The 16,528-nt window shown below is 44.0% G+C and overlaps 1 protein-coding gene and 1 long non-coding RNA gene across 5 annotated transcripts in view; one reads left to right on the top strand and one right to left on the bottom strand.

Annotated features, from left to right (window-relative positions):
- Positions 1 to 16,528, top strand: part of KCNAB1 (potassium voltage-gated channel subfamily A regulatory beta subunit 1) — a 402,759-nt gene that overhangs the window by 198,516 nt on the left and 187,715 nt on the right. The window lies entirely within an intron of this gene.
- Positions 7,016 to 14,618, bottom strand: LOC132010125 (uncharacterized). Its single transcript, XR_009402168.1, has 3 exons — positions 14,419 to 14,618; positions 8,023 to 8,093; positions 7,016 to 7,069 (listed from the first exon to the last, which is right to left on the bottom strand). It is a non-coding gene; the product is annotated as an uncharacterized LOC132010125 (long non-coding RNA).

The following is a 16,528-nucleotide window of genomic DNA, read 5'->3' as shown; positions in this document are numbered from 1 at the left end:
CCCACAGCCTGAAGTAGGTGGGCAGCATGCTCATTGCTATGTTAGTCCATCCTCGTACTTTGCTTGTATCTCCCTTGGCATCTCATGGATTCATGGGGATGGGCAGGCAATGTGCCACAGGGCAGGATCGGGCCCCCTAGGTCACCCCTAAGACCCCATTGACACTTCTGATCATGCTTTTAAGAAGATTTAGTCAGAATATATGGAAATTCCCAGAAGAGGAAAATTATTTCCTACAAGGACATGCTGAAGGATGTAAGGGCAGGCAGGAACGTGGCCTGGGTCGAGGACATGAACGATCCAGGGGGCTGGTTTACAATAAATGATTGTGAAGTTTTGCCCAAGAAAGCAAGAATGTGGGTCTCAGTATTATAGCCCAAGTATAGGCATGGCATCTGCATTTGATCAAATACTTCATAATATTTTATTCCATAACCATTCTTTTTTGACATTAGGAACATAAGGACTGTTTAATTTACTTTTCATAATAAAGTGTGGGGTAACAGGGTCTATTTCAAGTATAGTATGCCCCAGTGGGGGCCTAAGATAATAATAAAACCTTTCCTCCCCCCCCCAATTATTTAAGTGCCTGCTATGTGCAAATTTCTGATTTTTACAATGACCCTGAATGTGGACTGTCCCATTTTACAGAAGAAAAGTTGAGGCTCAGAGAGGTGGAGTGAGTGCCCAAAGCCTCCTGGGTAATAAGTGGCAGAGCTGTTATTTGAACTTCCCATCTGTGGCTCGGTGTTTGTGGTATTGTGGTCTCTGCCCACGATTCTGCTTACTTCAAGGCAGCCCAAAGGCCTGTCTCTTAGTTACAATAACACCTGTGTCTGTCCTGGGCTGATCATTTACCCAGACAGTGGTGGGACATGGGCTACTGAGTGTACCAGTGACAGTGGCAGACTTACCCCAGTGTGGGTGCCTTCTCCTGCCTTTGCACCCCTGGTGCAGGGTGGGGAGCTCACAGCCCACCAGGGATAATGAGCCCCACTCCTGGGTTCATCACTGCTTCTCCTCTCTCTGTGTGGGGTCGTAGAAAGAGGCATTGCTGGAAGACAGTATAATTGGATTCATTTAGTCTTTTTTGCTACCTGGCGACATGAGGGAGATTCCTATCAAGGTTCTGTGTCTCCGTTCTCTCATCTGTAATGGTAGATGACACTATCTGTTCGATTTCTCTCTGCAAGTTGTCATAAACATCAAATATGATTATGGATGGAAACACAATTTCTGACGGTAGAGTGACATATGTTATCATTGTTTGCATCAAAGGGAAATTAAGGAATGCATTCTTTCTCAGTATTAGCAGCAGAGGCATTTCTGAGGGGTTCACCTAAGAAACCTACACATCGTGTTGCCCAGATGTAAGTGCGGCTCCACAGTATCCTTCACCACAGCCCAGTGGAAAAGTCCATCTTGACTAGCATCCAGTTCAAGTGAAAGGAAAAATCCATTGGGAACTGGCTTCTGGATAAGCTACAAAATTAAAATCCCTGACTTTCTTAGCAATGATTCAGGATTCCTTCTGAAAGGGGAGAAATCTGTTAACCACATGACCCCTCTTTCAGAGTTTGGGGGCTCACAGCCCTCCCGCACCATCCCTTTCAGGAAGATCCTTTTCCGAGGGTTCCAGGCAGCTCCTTCATGTTTCCAGCCGGCATGTCCTCCCTGTCCTCAGACAAGGCTCTCTGAGATAAGCAGCCAATTCAGAGACCTTGCAGGCAGAACCACCACCTGCACCTTCAACGGGCCTGTGACCATCTCACCTGTTGGTCCAAGTCAGCGAGGGTGAGGAGAGGAAATGGGTTTTATCAGTTAGGTGTCTGCTCAGACCTTTATTGCTGTTTCTTCATTGGCTAGCTCTGCTGCCAAGATGGCAGTTGTATTATTTGCATATATGATAACTGGATATTCAACTTCCGTTATTGTTTCTTACTGGGAGAATTGGAATCCCCTGAGTCCACACTCCCCACCCCCCAAATTAAGGTGAATAACTAGAGAAATCTTGGTTTTATCAAATAATCATTAATGAAAAGAGACACTCCTCCCTTAACGCAGTACACCAGTCTGAAAAAGGTGGCATATTTCTACATTGAAGCCTGTTTACGGTAAACTTAATTACAGGAAATGCACTCATAAACTCAATGACTTTTCAGAAATACAAAAATGTCTTTTGTAATATAAAGTGACAACTTACAGATATATACCTGTAGTAGATACTAATACTGGTTTCCCTTGGAGTAGCATACCTACTTTTGTGGCTAATTCATGGGGCTGAAAACTGGTAGAAAGTTGTCAACTTTCAACAAAGGAAACTTCTAAAAACCAGTTCTAGACAGTGGGTCAAGTTCTTTTGACACATAAACCCGTCAGATTGTGTCTAAATTTGGGGTGAGTACCAAGAAAATGGAAGCTCAGTTCTCACCATCTTAATGACAGTGCTGTTGTCTGAGTCCATGGTTCAGGCCTGCCCCAGGCCCCTGAACTTCTGTACACCTTTTGTTAGAACTTCTTCCCCTCCTCTGCCTGTTCCCACAGTCTGAGCTCTGTCAGGCTGAGATTGAGGCTTATCTTCCCTATGGCCTGTCCCATAGCACCACAGACCGCTGTACCCACAGACTGTGTCCAGGAAAATTTATTTTTTATTTGGCAGCTAAGAAATGCAATTCAGTGGTCCTCAAATGCTTTGACCATAACCATAGAAAGAGGTACATTTTCCATTGTAAACCAGTGCACATACACAGATAATTGCACACTATACGTCAAAGTTTTAAAAAAAAAATCATTATCCTTACATATGGGATGGATTGTGAGCTCTGATAGTTTCTATTCTATTCCATGCCATTTTACCCAGCTTAAAAAGACTGGATGTGACCTTTAAAATAGATTTCATGACAAACCAATGGGTCACAGCCATCAACTTGACGAACACTACCTAGTGTATGCTGGGACAGGTTTATTCCACACCCACATCACAGCCATCCCTGACATCGGTTCCTTGAACTCCCACCCCACCCCGTTGTTCCCAGTGGAGCCAGAGACACCGCCAGGCATGCCTGGCCAAGGCTCCCCGATGATACACTATTTTCAACAAACACATGAATTTCAAAGAAAGTGCGAATGTGAGGGAAGCCAAACTTCATTTTGCATCTTTCTTTCTTTCTTTTCCCCTCTATACTGCCAAAACCACAGGTGGTGTTAAGGTAGACCATTCCAGGTTTGGAGAGACCTAAAAAGAATGAAAATGTTCAGTTGGAAAAGTTGATGACTGGAAACTGCATTGCTTATCCTCTTAATGGAAGGGAAAGCACCCAAAGACATTCAGGTCTTTGAATGCGGTCTCCTTGAGGATAAAGCCCAGTGTCCAGCTGTCCTCCCCTGTCCCTAAGTCTCCCTAGCTTCTCCTGTCCCTACACTGTGGACCTACATCTCCTGGGGTTGCTTGAGGAACACATGGAAATGCCACTTTCTCACACACTCTCTGACACACTATTCATTTCTTAATTCTGCGTTAGCCTGCCTTGCATACCCAAGAATTTTTAAGAATAGCTCTGCACAGGACCTCATACCCAAAAATTCCCATGTAACTGGTCTGAGGTGGGGCTGGGTATTGGTGTTTTTGAGTGCTTCCAGGTGTTTCGGATGAACAGTCAGGGCTGAGTAACCCTGGGATGGGCCAACCCTCCTGGGGGACTTCAGGAGTCATGTGGGTTTGGGGGATGGTGTCCAGGTTTGGTTCTCTTCCAGAGGCTCTCCCTACTGTCAGAAGCACAAGGAGGATTTCTCCTGATACCATAGCTGGGAGCTACTTCTCCTAAAGATACATCATTAATTGTTAGAGTCAGTGCCACTTACATACACACGAAGGAAGAAAAGCAGCATAAACTTCACAGACTCTGACTGTTAGGAAGAATGGTGTCTGCCTCCCTCCCCCACCCTGTCATTCAGTGTCTACCTGCCAGGCTATGAACTTAGATCTTCTGCATAAAATGGGCTCCAAATAGGGAGCTCTCTAGATGCCACAGCTTCGTCTTTCTTAAGTTTAAGGATTAAGATTTAATCCTTAAGCTTAAAGATTCTGGGTAAAATTCAGTTGGCCTGCAGAGGGGCCTCAGATTCTGCATTCCTAACAAGCTTTCAGATGATGCGGATGCTGCCTAGGCCTTAGAACAGATCAGCTTCTGGTTAGAGATCCCCCTTGTGACCCTGTAAGTGGGCGAGCAGCCAAGTGGGAGTTCATGATGATGCCACGAAGATTCCTTAGAGACCTGGGATCAGAAGAAGAAAGGGTGTCGCCAAGTCTCTCTAGCTATAGAGAAGATTCTTTCAGCAAATTGACCTCCTGGGTCAGGGCCTTTTCCATGTCCTTAGCCGACAGAAGAGCACTGAGCTTTTTGGCAAATTTCTGGTGGGTTCATACTCCGGTTGAGACCTTTCCTTCTTGGCCTTCTTGGCTGACTAAGAAGCTGATTCTGAGGACATCAAAAGCACTGTGGTTTGGGCTCCAGCGTAGTTAGGATTGGAGACTTTAATAAGCCCAGGGAACAGACACCAATCACTGTACAAAAAGGCTACTTATTTAGAGTGACACCGTAAAGGCTAATTTACTGAAATATGTAAGTCAAGAAATACTAAGTCAAAGAAAACTATACGAAGTCAAAGAAAACTAAGAACTTGTGAGTGGAAAAACTTATCCTGCCTCCTCTTACTGGAAAGTGGAGATCTGCTTCGGCATGTTTGGCTTCCTCTAGATGTTTCTAAGAGTTAATGCCCTGGCTGAGCTACTACACGATCACTTTCCTATTCAGCAATTCACTAGCACTTTAGGGGCTTGGATCCACGTGATCTTCTTTGATAGGCAATCAGGTCCTCTTCTAGAATGGCCTGGAGAAACACTCTCTTTGGAACACACAGCTCCTTTTCCCTTTTTGTTGCTTTCAGTGGATCTTGTCTTGGCCAGAGACACCCAAAGCTTCTTTTTCTTAGAAAAATCTGTATCTTGGTTCTTTCCACAGTTTGGCGAACGTGGCCATTGCTGCCATAAACATTGGGGTGCAGATGGCCCTTCTTTTCACTACATCTGTATCTTTGGGGTAAATACCCAGTAGTGCAATGGCAGGGTCATAGGGAAGTTCTATTTTTAATTTCTTGAGGAATCTCCACACTGTTCTCCAAAGAGGCTGCACCAACTTGCATTCCCACCAACAGTGTAAGAGGGTTCCCCTTTCTCCACATCCCCTCCAAGACAGGGAACAACACATGTTGTTCCCTGTCTTGCTAATTTTGGCCATTCTAACTGGTGTATGGTGATACCTCAATGTAGTTTTTTGGAGTATTATGCCTCCATCAGAAAGGACAAATACCCAACTTTTGTAGCAACATGGACGGGACTGAAAGAGATTATGCTGAGTGAAATAAGTCAAGCAGAGAGAGTCAATTATAATATGGTTTCACTTATTTGTGGAGCATAACAAATAGCATGGAGGACATGGGGGGATAGAGAGGAGAAGGGAGTTGTGGGAAATTGGAGGGGGAGGTGAACCATGAGAGACTATGGACTCTGAAAAACAATCTGAGGGTTTTGAAGGGGCGGGGGGTGGGAGGTCAGGGTACCAGGGTACCAGGTGTTGGGTATTATAGAGGGCACAGATTGCATGGAGCACTGGGTGTGGTGCAAAAATAATGAACACTGTTATAATGAAAATAAAAAATAAATTAAAAAAATCTGTATCATTTCCTCTTGAGTGTATTTCTCTCTGGTTAACTTTTTAAAGGAGTCCTTTATGTGAAACACAAAAATACAGGATTGTGAAGACAAGGACCACTTCCCTTAATGAAATCAAACTCCTCTCAGGTTGGAAAGAGGGCAGTCTACCTCAAAGAGAAGGACTGCTCTACTTCCCAGCCCAGATTCCTCCTTGCTCTGGCTCTGTCCTTCCCTGCCAAGAGCAACTTTCTCCTTCTGGAAACTACCACTAGTTGCCATTGGCCATCCACCCCTTGCCCACAGGTCTTAGGTGTTGGGTGTTTCTTCTTAAAATTCTTGTCACACGTGTAACATGAGTGTACTTGTGATCTGCTCAGAGGAATGGCTGAAAAGGTGGGAATATTAAAATAAGGCTTTACCAAAGACTGGGGCAGTGAATCTCAAATTGGAAGGCCCATTTAATATCTGATAACAAAGCCCCAAAGATCCTGTTTTACTATATCCAGGATGAGTCTGGTCTGACCAAAGACTACACTTTGTAAAACACTAGCTAAGAGATTTAAAAAAAGAATAATTGGAGAGAATAGCATACAGCTAAACAGGATCATGTAGTAAATTTGTGCTCTAAAAACCCATCATGTCTGTGCCCAGGTCTAGCCCTCTGCTCACTGCTAATTCTAGAACCAGATGGTAAGGTCTTCCTTGTTCCCTCCTGTGCAAGTTTAGTTGTCCAGGTTCTGAAACTTGGCTTCTTTCTGATAAGTGGTAATAATATCCTCTGTTTCTTCAAAGGCCTCACCTTTCACCAGAAGGGTGTTCCATATCCCATAGAGTCAAAGCGACAGTCACATCCAAATCCAACATGATATGCCTAATACCTGTTCAAGAAAGAAACAGAAACATACAGTGTCCATTAATGGGGGATAAGGGTGCCCATAGGTTATTGAAGGTCATAAAAAAAGCTGACAAGTTCACACTACTACTGAATGGTAAACCAAAAGATTTCTTTGGTATGAATTTTTGCTTCTTCCACCTTATTTTACTGATCAACCCAAATACTTCCTGTTCTTCATGGTGAAAATGGAAAATTTAATTTTGGTGCACCCATAGATGGCACCCCAAAAGTATGGCCTCTTCTTCCCAGAGTTCACATTCTAAACAGGCCAAACAAACTAAAATCACATTGTTCCTACCCATTCTGCCCTATAATAAACAACAGGCCGCCTAAAATCTTTCCAGAGTGAAAAGAATGAACAAATACATGGCATAATTTGTTTTATTTATTTGTATTTTAATTGTACGCTGTGCTCAGCAGGCAGGGAATCAGATTCTGAATGCGCTGTGATTCTTCTTTTCCTGGTGACAAAGGGGGAAAATGAATTACTCCATTAATAATGTTTGCTTTGGGGAGAAAGAAGTGGATCAAGGTTTTAAAAATGAATGTACCAGTTTTAAAATTCAGTTTTAATTGCGTTACTTGTTTTTATGATGATTCCCTAATTCTCAACGTTTATTATATAATTGAAAATAAATACCCTATCTTTGATCACATGTTGTGTTAACATGAAAAAAAAAATTGAAGTTCATAGAGATTCGAGAGCTCTGGAATTTGAGATTATGGAACTTGAATTTAAAACAGATTTATGGATTTGGGAACCCATTATGGTCTACGAAACAAACAAACAAAAATTCAATTTGAGAATATACCATTTGAGATCTTTGGGCCCAAGGTAATAGAAATGTGAAAAGTCATTTACGTTATTACCTTTTGCTGCAACAAATGCTAAGAGAAGCAGGGCTGATAAGTTGGTCCTTGTGCTGGAGCAGGGTTGTAGCCATTTAGTTGCTGGATAGTGGGGACTGGGAGAGGGGCAGGGTAATAGCTGGGATGTGGCCGTTGGGGCACCTGGGGCGGTGCTTGAGGGAGCTTGAGGCAAAGATTCCTTACTGACTAACTGCGAAGGTCAGTGTTGAAATATTCTCTACCCATCCTCATTTGAACAAGAAACAGAAGAGTAATTACCAACTTTCGCCTGTGTATGAAAGAAATGAAGGAAAATGGAAATGACAGAGAAAGAAAGGAGAGGAAAATAAATCAATGAGGCTGTCTGGTGCTGGACTGCTGGGCGGCATCTCACCACAGGGCTAACTGAATTAAATCTAGTTTTGCTAAGCTGGATTTTTACAGTCATCTCATTGTTCTGAAGGAACAAATGGGGGAGTGCATGCTTCAGTTAAATGGACATTAAGTACTCACCCTCCCTGGAACAAAAGTGATATATTTGCCCCTGTTATAGTCTGATACATACCTTTCCTACGTTCATATGGTTAATGATATGGTCTGGAGTAGTTGTTAGCGAAGAGCTCTTCTAGTCAACACCTGAAGGGAAATAAAGCAAATCAGCTATAGTTTAACCTCTCCATTTTGTTATTTTTGAACTGGTAGGAGAGAAGCTTAGAGGAAATCATGTAATTTATAGTATACAAAGTGCTGATATATACGTGCTCCATGAAAAGCTACGGTCACGTTAGAGTCTGTGAAGAAATAAATTAGCGGGAGCATCATATCATCTCTCCCAAGTAAGGAACAGCGACACTTCACTATGGAGAGTCGTGCCCAGTGGAAAAAGCACGGCATTTGTAGTCAGCCAAGATTTAAGTTCCAGTCATGACATAGTCTCTTAAATGCTTTATAATCAGAAGAAATCTCAGTACCATTTTTTTTTTCCCTAAAAAAACAGGTATGCTAAGCGCTGGGGTTGGTATGAGAATTAAATGAAATAACATATGTAAATTATTTTAATCATACTGTGATTATCTAATGCTAGCTCTGACAATCATCAAAAATGAAGAAGTCAAATGTAGAGGCATCTAAGAAAAAGGCAGAAGTTGATTCATGTTATGGAGACATTTTTTCCCCTATGATAGCCTTTACATTAATTCATCAGATGAATTTTCAGACTTCTTACTACCTGGTTCTGTTTTGTTAGCCTGCCACAGTCTTAAAATTTAAGAGTAGAATGATCAGAGTGATAGAATAAAGCCAGCTCTCCTACTGAGATATGAGAGAGATGAAAGGACCAAGATGACATTATTTTCTCTTCTGAGTACATTTCTTATAAGGTATTCCAAGTCTATGTGGCATAAATCTGTAATGATCCTGGGAAAAATCCTGAGACAGGAAATATTTATTATGTTTTATTGGTCAGATTAAAAAAAAAAAAGGTGACACAAATTCTAATAAGTCTAGAAGACAAAAGACATTTAGCCTCAAGGAGTAGGCAAAAGGTGTGATCCAGTGTTTGAAATGTGACAAAGAAAGCAAGGGAGACAAGAAAAATGGGACTGAAATAATCCCAGGACAAATGAGACCATTAGCACCATCTATCTCAGCCAGAATGGGGCTTTTAGCCCCTGTGAATCAGCTCCCAAATGGGGATAGGACATCACTGCTTGCTGTTGGAGGAGAAGGTCAAGTCTCTGTAGGCTCCTAATGCTCAGAGATGCCTTGGTATCTCGTAGATTTGTCAGGCCAAGGTCCCGATTTCATTGAGGAGAGTTGGAGAACCAGTAGAACTGGGTTAGTTTGGTTTCATATAAGAAACTCATCCACAGTGTGTTATGTACAGAAGTGTATCTGCTATAGCATTTTATTGTCTGTGGAAAGATCAGTCAAAACAGCACTTAAGAAATCTGAAAATTTCAAGTCCTCAAGTTCCTTCACAGATTCATGTAACAACCAATTTAGAGAGCTTGTCCATCATTTCTGAGTGATACTTTTCCTTCAAATATTAATTTCTAGTTCTCCAAAGTTTTGACCTTTAAATTGTTTCACAATTCCTGTATCTTCATATACTTTAAACTAACATGGTGCTTCTGTGAGATTTCCAGGGGAAATTCTCAATGTGTACAGTATGGATCCAGTAGGGCAGTGTCAGTGAAACCAGAAAGAGAGGGATTGGGAGGGATTCTGGTCCATTCTTCTCTTCTTCCTCTTCTTCCTCTTCCTTCTCCTCATTCTCTTCTTCTTCCTCGTCCTCCTCCTCCTCTCTCTCTCTCTCTTTTTCTATTCAGGAAATATATCAGGACCATCTATTTACCAGAGACAGACATTTTTCTAGGCTCTGGAGAGACAGAAAAGGGTACACAGGGTCCCCTGTTCTCAAGGTATAAGGAAGCAAAAACAAATACATTAATAAAAGAATGTAAAGAGTAGTAAGAACTATGACAGAAAACAAAACATAAGGGGCAGAGAGAAAAAGTCACAAGAGGAGACTTATTTTAAGCGAGGGTGCTCAGGGTGGGCTTTTTGAAGCTGTGACATTTAAACTGAGGTCTAAAAATGAGATGGCAAGAGTGGGCGGAAGAACATCCAGCGAGTAGAAACGGTACATGCAAAGGTCACGAGTGGAGGAAGCAGTTCGCTTGGGAAAATGGCTTGGAGGGGCACAGGAGGAAAAGCAGACCCGACGAGGGACTATTGCTGCAGTCCAGGCAAGAGATACGCGTGATTAGATGAGGGTGGCGACAGCAGAGGTTCAGGGCAGCTGTTAGAACTAGACTCAGATCAGAGATGGAATGACATTTCCTGCTGGCCAGTTGGCCATGAGATAGTCTTCCCTGCTTTCTGGTCTGAGTAGCTACGAGGATGATGGTGTCACTTACTGAGGAACAGGGGTTTTTTTTTGTTGTTGTTGTTAAAGATTTTATTTATTTATTTGAGAGACAGAGATCACAAGTAGGCCGAGAGGCAGGCAGAGAGAGAGAAGGGAAGCAGGCTCCCCGCTGAGCAAAGAGCCTATGTGGGGCTCAATCCCAGGACCCTGGGATCATGACCTGAGCCAAAGGCAGAGGCTCTAACCCACTGAGCCACCCAGGTGCCCCTGAGGAACAGGTTTTAAGGGAAAAAGATTAAAAGTTACCTTTTGGACATGTGAGGTGGAGAAATCTGCCTGACGAGTGGAACTGTGGGGAAACGATACACTTGTGTCTGAAGCTCAGAGGAGGGCTCTGATTTGATGAAATGTCTTCAGGAGTCATCAACATAAATTCAATATTATGATGGAATTCACGGGAATGGATGTGATTCCCTACGAGGCATGTAATTAGATTGGGGCCTCCACTGAGTGAAGGTAAAGGAGCTTCCTTTTATGGTATTCATCTGTGATGAGTCTCTCCACTTCCTTCCAAAGCTCAGCTTAAAAATTAGTATTTATGGAGAGTCTTTTTATGCCCCAAAGCTATCCTCCAAAGCTCTCCTCTGTACTAAAGCAGAATGACTTTTACTAGATGATACTATCAGCCTATACTGAAGCACTTTGTGAGAAACCATACCAGGAATTCATCCCGGGGTTTACCATAAAGATGTTGTGGAGGGTCTCCATGATTCTATCACAGCAGGGGCATATGCTAGCATCCAGACTTAAGATCCATTTTATTTTGGCAAGCAGAGGGATTTTAAATATTTTAATTATATTATCTATACTAGATAAGCATGTGTTCTGTAAATAGCCACAGTCATCTCTACTCCCTATTACATACCTGGCTGCTTTTCTCAGTTTTGTTTCCTCCCGGGCCCCGGGGAAGCAGCATTTGAGTTTGCTGCCCCAGCCTTTGCACACGGTAGGTAAGGTGACAAGAATGATGATGGTGGTGATTTTGATGACAGCATGGCGAAGATGGTGGCAATGATGACCGTCTCTATGTCTTGAGCACCCTGTCAGATGTTGTCCTGAGCTCTCCATGTCTACTCAGAAGGACCCAATGACCCTATGAGATAGCTGCTATTTTCCCCATTCACAGATGAGGAAATTGAGGCACAGGGAGGTCAAGTTCCCTGTACTTGGTTATACAGCTCCAGAACTCTTAAACATTTCATTAGCCTACATTGATTAATGGAAATGGTAATCCGTTCTAGAGGTACAAATCTGTCATGGTGAGATTATCGGGGGGCAAGTGGAAGAAAAACAAAAGCAGAGAAATTCTGAAGCAGTATACTCATGTCTTGTTGTAGCCCACGGTGGGACCGCAACAGAAGCTACCTTTGCTATCTCTAGTCCAGCGCTGTATGGACCACCACCAACCCATGAGTGGTCCCCACTGAAACCACACAAAAGGTCAGAGTGAATTCTCCTGTTCAAACAGCTATTGGTTTCACAGGTAATTTCTAAAGAGGAGAAGATAATCAGTGGCGTTGAGGAAATTGGTGACCCTCTACCCCACTACTGCTCTGCGTTCTCCAGCTGCTTCTTTCCTTCCTTAATTTTTAGTTCCTACTGAGTTCTTTCCTCTTCTCTACAATTTCAATGCCTCCTGTTATTTCCTACATAGACTAAGCCCTACTGCAGTCAGCTAAACAATTTCTGAGCTCATTAAGGCAGAGATCCCTTGCGATGTTGTTTATCTTTTTCAAACTATTTTGAAAACGCAGAGCTGAATGTTCTAGTCGACTTGGGCCAACATTTGGATCTTATCTTGTTATTTGTATGTTAATGTTACCTGTGTCTGCCATCACTTTGTTCTAAAAGGCCTTAGTAGACAGCGCCCTTGTCAGCATAATTAAACTTTGGTTCCTTCTTAGTGCACAGGAATGCAAGTTCGTTTGTTTTTCATTTTAAATAAATGAGATAAAAAGGTGAATTCATCAAACAGATCAGTTAAGAAAGGTGACTTTCTTCACAGGGAAAAATTCTTCCAGGGGAAGGATTGTTCTCAATACATTTAGGTTTTTGTTTATATAGCATTTTACTTGGAGATTGAGTGGGGGGAAAAAAAAAGACCTGGAATTCTAAATTTCTTCATAGCTGTTGACTCCTGACAATGAGCAAAGAATAAAAAACAAAGCATTTCAGAAGTGAAGACATAAGCCCACAAAGGTTCCCCAGGAAAACGTGATGTGTGTAGTGCCAGAAAGCCTAAACCACAAATTCTACTGCAGTGATCAGTAAGACCTGGCTGAATTAGAGAAATCCTCTTCCCTGCTGTGTCCTTGGCATTAGGTCAGGGGAGGGGGGCGGTGTTGACGGACGCAGCCCCTGCCCTCTCCCAGCAGAGGGGAGCAGGACAGGGGACTCCGCAGTCGGAACACTGTGTGATAAAGGTTCTGTGAGCGACACGCATGGGGTGCCAAAGCAGGCACTCAGCGAAGGAATGGAATCGCACGGATGGATAGTGGTTGGGTCGGAGAACAGCTTAGTTTTTAAATCATGTAGCATGGAAAGGAAATGAAAAACCTGAACTAATCTGGAAGCTCTCCTAAGAAACCTCTTTGAGGTTTCTCGAGAAATCTCAGAGCAGACACAACAGCACTGTCGTTCCCTCCTGGTTGGCAAGAATGAGCCATCTTGTGCTGCGTGAGTGGGAAAAGGTGAGCAGACAACGCAAACAGACTCCTCCGGCAGAGAAGAGTCAGGGTGAGGCAGACAGCTCTGAGATAACAAAGGAAAGCTCTGCGTCACAGGAGTGTGTGGGATTCTGAGGACGAGGTGTGCCTGAACAGATGCAGGCTTTCTGTCACGCTGTGTGGGGTGCTGGGCTCCGTCCACCATCTCTCGGCATCCACCTGACGTCATTCATTAAATTCCACCTTATCTGTCATCCAGCACTTACTGGCCTGGTGTTCACTGGCCCCCCCTGGTTTCCTTTTCCTCGTTAATCCTCATCCAGTGTTTCACGGGCGATACAAACTTCTGGGCCCACACAGAGAATTTCCTCTAGCCTGTTCAAAGGTGGAGGGGCCCGGGGACATAGGTCATGGCCAGAAGCTCTCCTCATTCCATAAATTCTCTGATCTGCCCTCCCAATAAATGGAAGGCTCTTAGGGGGAGAGCGTTACCCTGTCAATGAAGCTGTGTGAGGTCTGTGACATTCCTGACTTCTCTGTAACTGTGCTTCATTCTGTTGATTTTTGTCCCTCATCCCTGTGTGTGTGTGTGTGAGTGTGTGTGTGTGTGTGTACAAAGCAATCTCAGGCAAGTTAGGGTCTCTTCCTGCTTTTCTTCTGGGACTGTGCCCTGTTCTGGGGAACTGGCACAGTGTCAAGGAGAGCATGCGCTGGGACTAGAGTCTCCAGCCGCTGAGGAGCTCTGTGAGGTGGCTTGGGCTTATCTGTCCAGGCTTCGTAGCAGCCACCCCAGCTCAAGTCCACAGAGAGGCCCAGGGAATGGGGGTGGGGGAGGGGGATACACTTCTCTCCTCACACTCCCCATCATCCCGACCTGTCTCAGTATCTGCCAATAACACTTCTCCTGAGGGCTCCTCTGGACAACCCACATCAATGTCTAGGTCTCTTCCTTCCCTCTTCAGAGACAATTGTTGACCACAGGCTGGGAGGATATGAGCTATGCCTCATCATAGATTCTTCCAAAGCTTTATCTTGCCCAGAGTTTTTCTGCGTCTCCTCTGGAGTTGAATGTCTGTGTTCTGTGGTATCACAGTCACAGTAAATACTGTAGCTCCAGCTTCTAAAGTGGGATGGTCATGGGAGAGGCAGGGGGTTGAGCTAGCAGGAAACAGAAGGGAAAGGCGCTACAGAGAATATGTCATAATATCATTATCCACACAGAGTTCGCCCCAAGTCCTCACCCCGGCTTGGACCTCTCTACTGTCTCTCATACTTCAGTGGCAGGATCCCCACTAAACCCCGGGATGACCCGCTCCATTGCCAGTTGTCTCCTTTTTACCAAGTCTCCCAGTAATATCCATACCTCGGTCTTCTGCATTTGGGGTCACATTCAGCAGATCTGTTCCACGTTGCCTTGTTGCTCCTTGTTGCCCAGGCCTCAGGGGAGCAACCTGAAAAGCAAACAACCACCACCCACAGGAGAGAGGCTTTGGTGAGTAGTGGGCAGGGCAAGTCTGTAGCCCCACCAGAATCCAGCAGGCCTCTTTCTGCCCTCTGCCCCATTCTGGCAAGCTTCTGCCTCAGGGATTCCCCACAGGCACCTAAGACCATGGGAGCGGGCCTGGCTACGTGTTCTCCAGCCTGGCTGTGGACTGCCTGGGTGCTGCTGGGGAGGCTGGGCCTCTCAGCTGGGAGCAACACACGTGCCCGGCTACCCCCTTCACACAGATAGTGAATCTGGCATTCTGCACTCCCATGGTTGACAGAAACTCCTCAGATGATTCCAGCACGGACCCACGGGGAGAACTCTGCTATGAGCAATTGTTAAGTGGTTCACCAAATATAAAACTAATTAGAAGCAGAGGTAAAATCTGTTAACTGACGAGCTATTCTTCAGGCGGTCAGCTGTTCATTCTCAGCTTTCTGTCAGCCTGAGTTTCCTTCCTTTCACAGACGCCACTTTTTATCCCCATCCTCGCTCCCTTTCTCTGTCCTTTTTTCCTTTTCTTCTTTTTTTTCTCTTCTCAAACATTGAATGAGCTCCTGGTACGTTCCAATCAGACAAGGGTGAATCAGACCCAGACCCAGCCTCATTCAAGTTAATACATTATCATGGTAAGTGTGTAGGTTGCCTAAGTTGTCTATTGCTGTGTAACAAATTAAACTTTGGTGGCTTAAAACCACACTTATTATCTCACAGTTTCTGGGGATCAGGAATCCAGGCACAAGCTTAGGGAGGTCCTTTGGCTCAGGGCATCTAGGAGCTGACAGACAAGGTGTAGGTCTGGCCATTAGCCAGCTCAAGGCTCAGCTGGTGGAAGCTCCACTTCCAGACTCACTCATGTTACTCTTGGCAGCCTTGAACATTTGATGGCTGCTTGCTGGCTGTTGGCCAGAGGCCTCCTTCATTTCCTTGCCACATGGGCCTGTCTGCAGAGCTCTTCATGACACGGAGACTGGCTTCCATCAGAGTTAAGCGAGCAAGAAAGGGTAGAAAGAAGCTATCGCTTCACTGTATTCTGTTTTTCAGGAACCAGTCTCTGGTCTGGCTTACACTCAAAGGGAGGGGATTGATGACACAGAGTGTGAACACTGGGGGGCACAGATCACTGGGGGATGCTAGAGGCTGTCTATCATTGCGTCTTTTAAAACACTTCAGCCTCAAATCATCTAGCCCAAACACATCAGTTACCCTTTCCTAAAGATGCAATTAGGAAGGGAGGTGAGGAAATTTAAGGAACATTAGAATAAAGCCCCAAAGATGGAATAAAGGTAGTTCATAATTCCTGTTTTCTGGAGAATTGAGATAACCTAATCAATCCTGCGTAAACATATCCTCCCACCCATCCCCCCAAAAGACCAGTTCCAGTCAGGTAAGTAGAGTATATTCAGCTGAAGAGCCAATATTCAGCTCCATCTGCATCCCTATCTATTTCCAGAGAAACTAAGGCATTCTAACTTGGGATGCACCTACTTGACTTGCTGTGTCTGTGATCAGATTTCCTCCAACCAGCAAAACCCACAACTTTAAGAATATAGCTCACACACAATATCCAAATGAGAGAATTCCATTCGAGAATCTAGCCTTGTATAAACTCTGTCTGATTTGGATACTAGCCTGTGAGCTGTTATTATTCATTTAAGGTGTTGGAGGAGAGAAAGTCTGAAGGTACCCGTAATTGGCTGCCTTGGGATAACACATTTGAGATGAAGTCGATTAATACTTCAGTGTCTGCTAGACCTGAGTTATAGCAACTCATGCTTCAGTCTAAAAGATTAATAATGTATCATACAAATGGATCCTGCAGTGCAATTTCAGATTTTTAAGAGAGTACATTCACACTCATGTCATCATTTTTGAAGAAATGAAGGCAGATTGGAAATATCTAAATATTTTTGACAATGTACAATACATCACCAAGGAATCTGCTATTTTAATTTATACACATTGCCAGCATTGAAATGAGACCCAC

The sequence above is a fragment of the Mustela nigripes genome, chromosome 2 (assembly GCF_022355385.1).
Source record: "Mustela nigripes isolate SB6536 chromosome 2, MUSNIG.SB6536, whole genome shotgun sequence".
NCBI classification, from domain to species: domain Eukaryota; kingdom Metazoa; phylum Chordata; class Mammalia; order Carnivora; family Mustelidae; genus Mustela; species Mustela nigripes.
The sequence above is the reverse complement of the archived record's forward strand: the minus strand, read 5'-3'. Positions and strand labels throughout refer to the sequence as shown.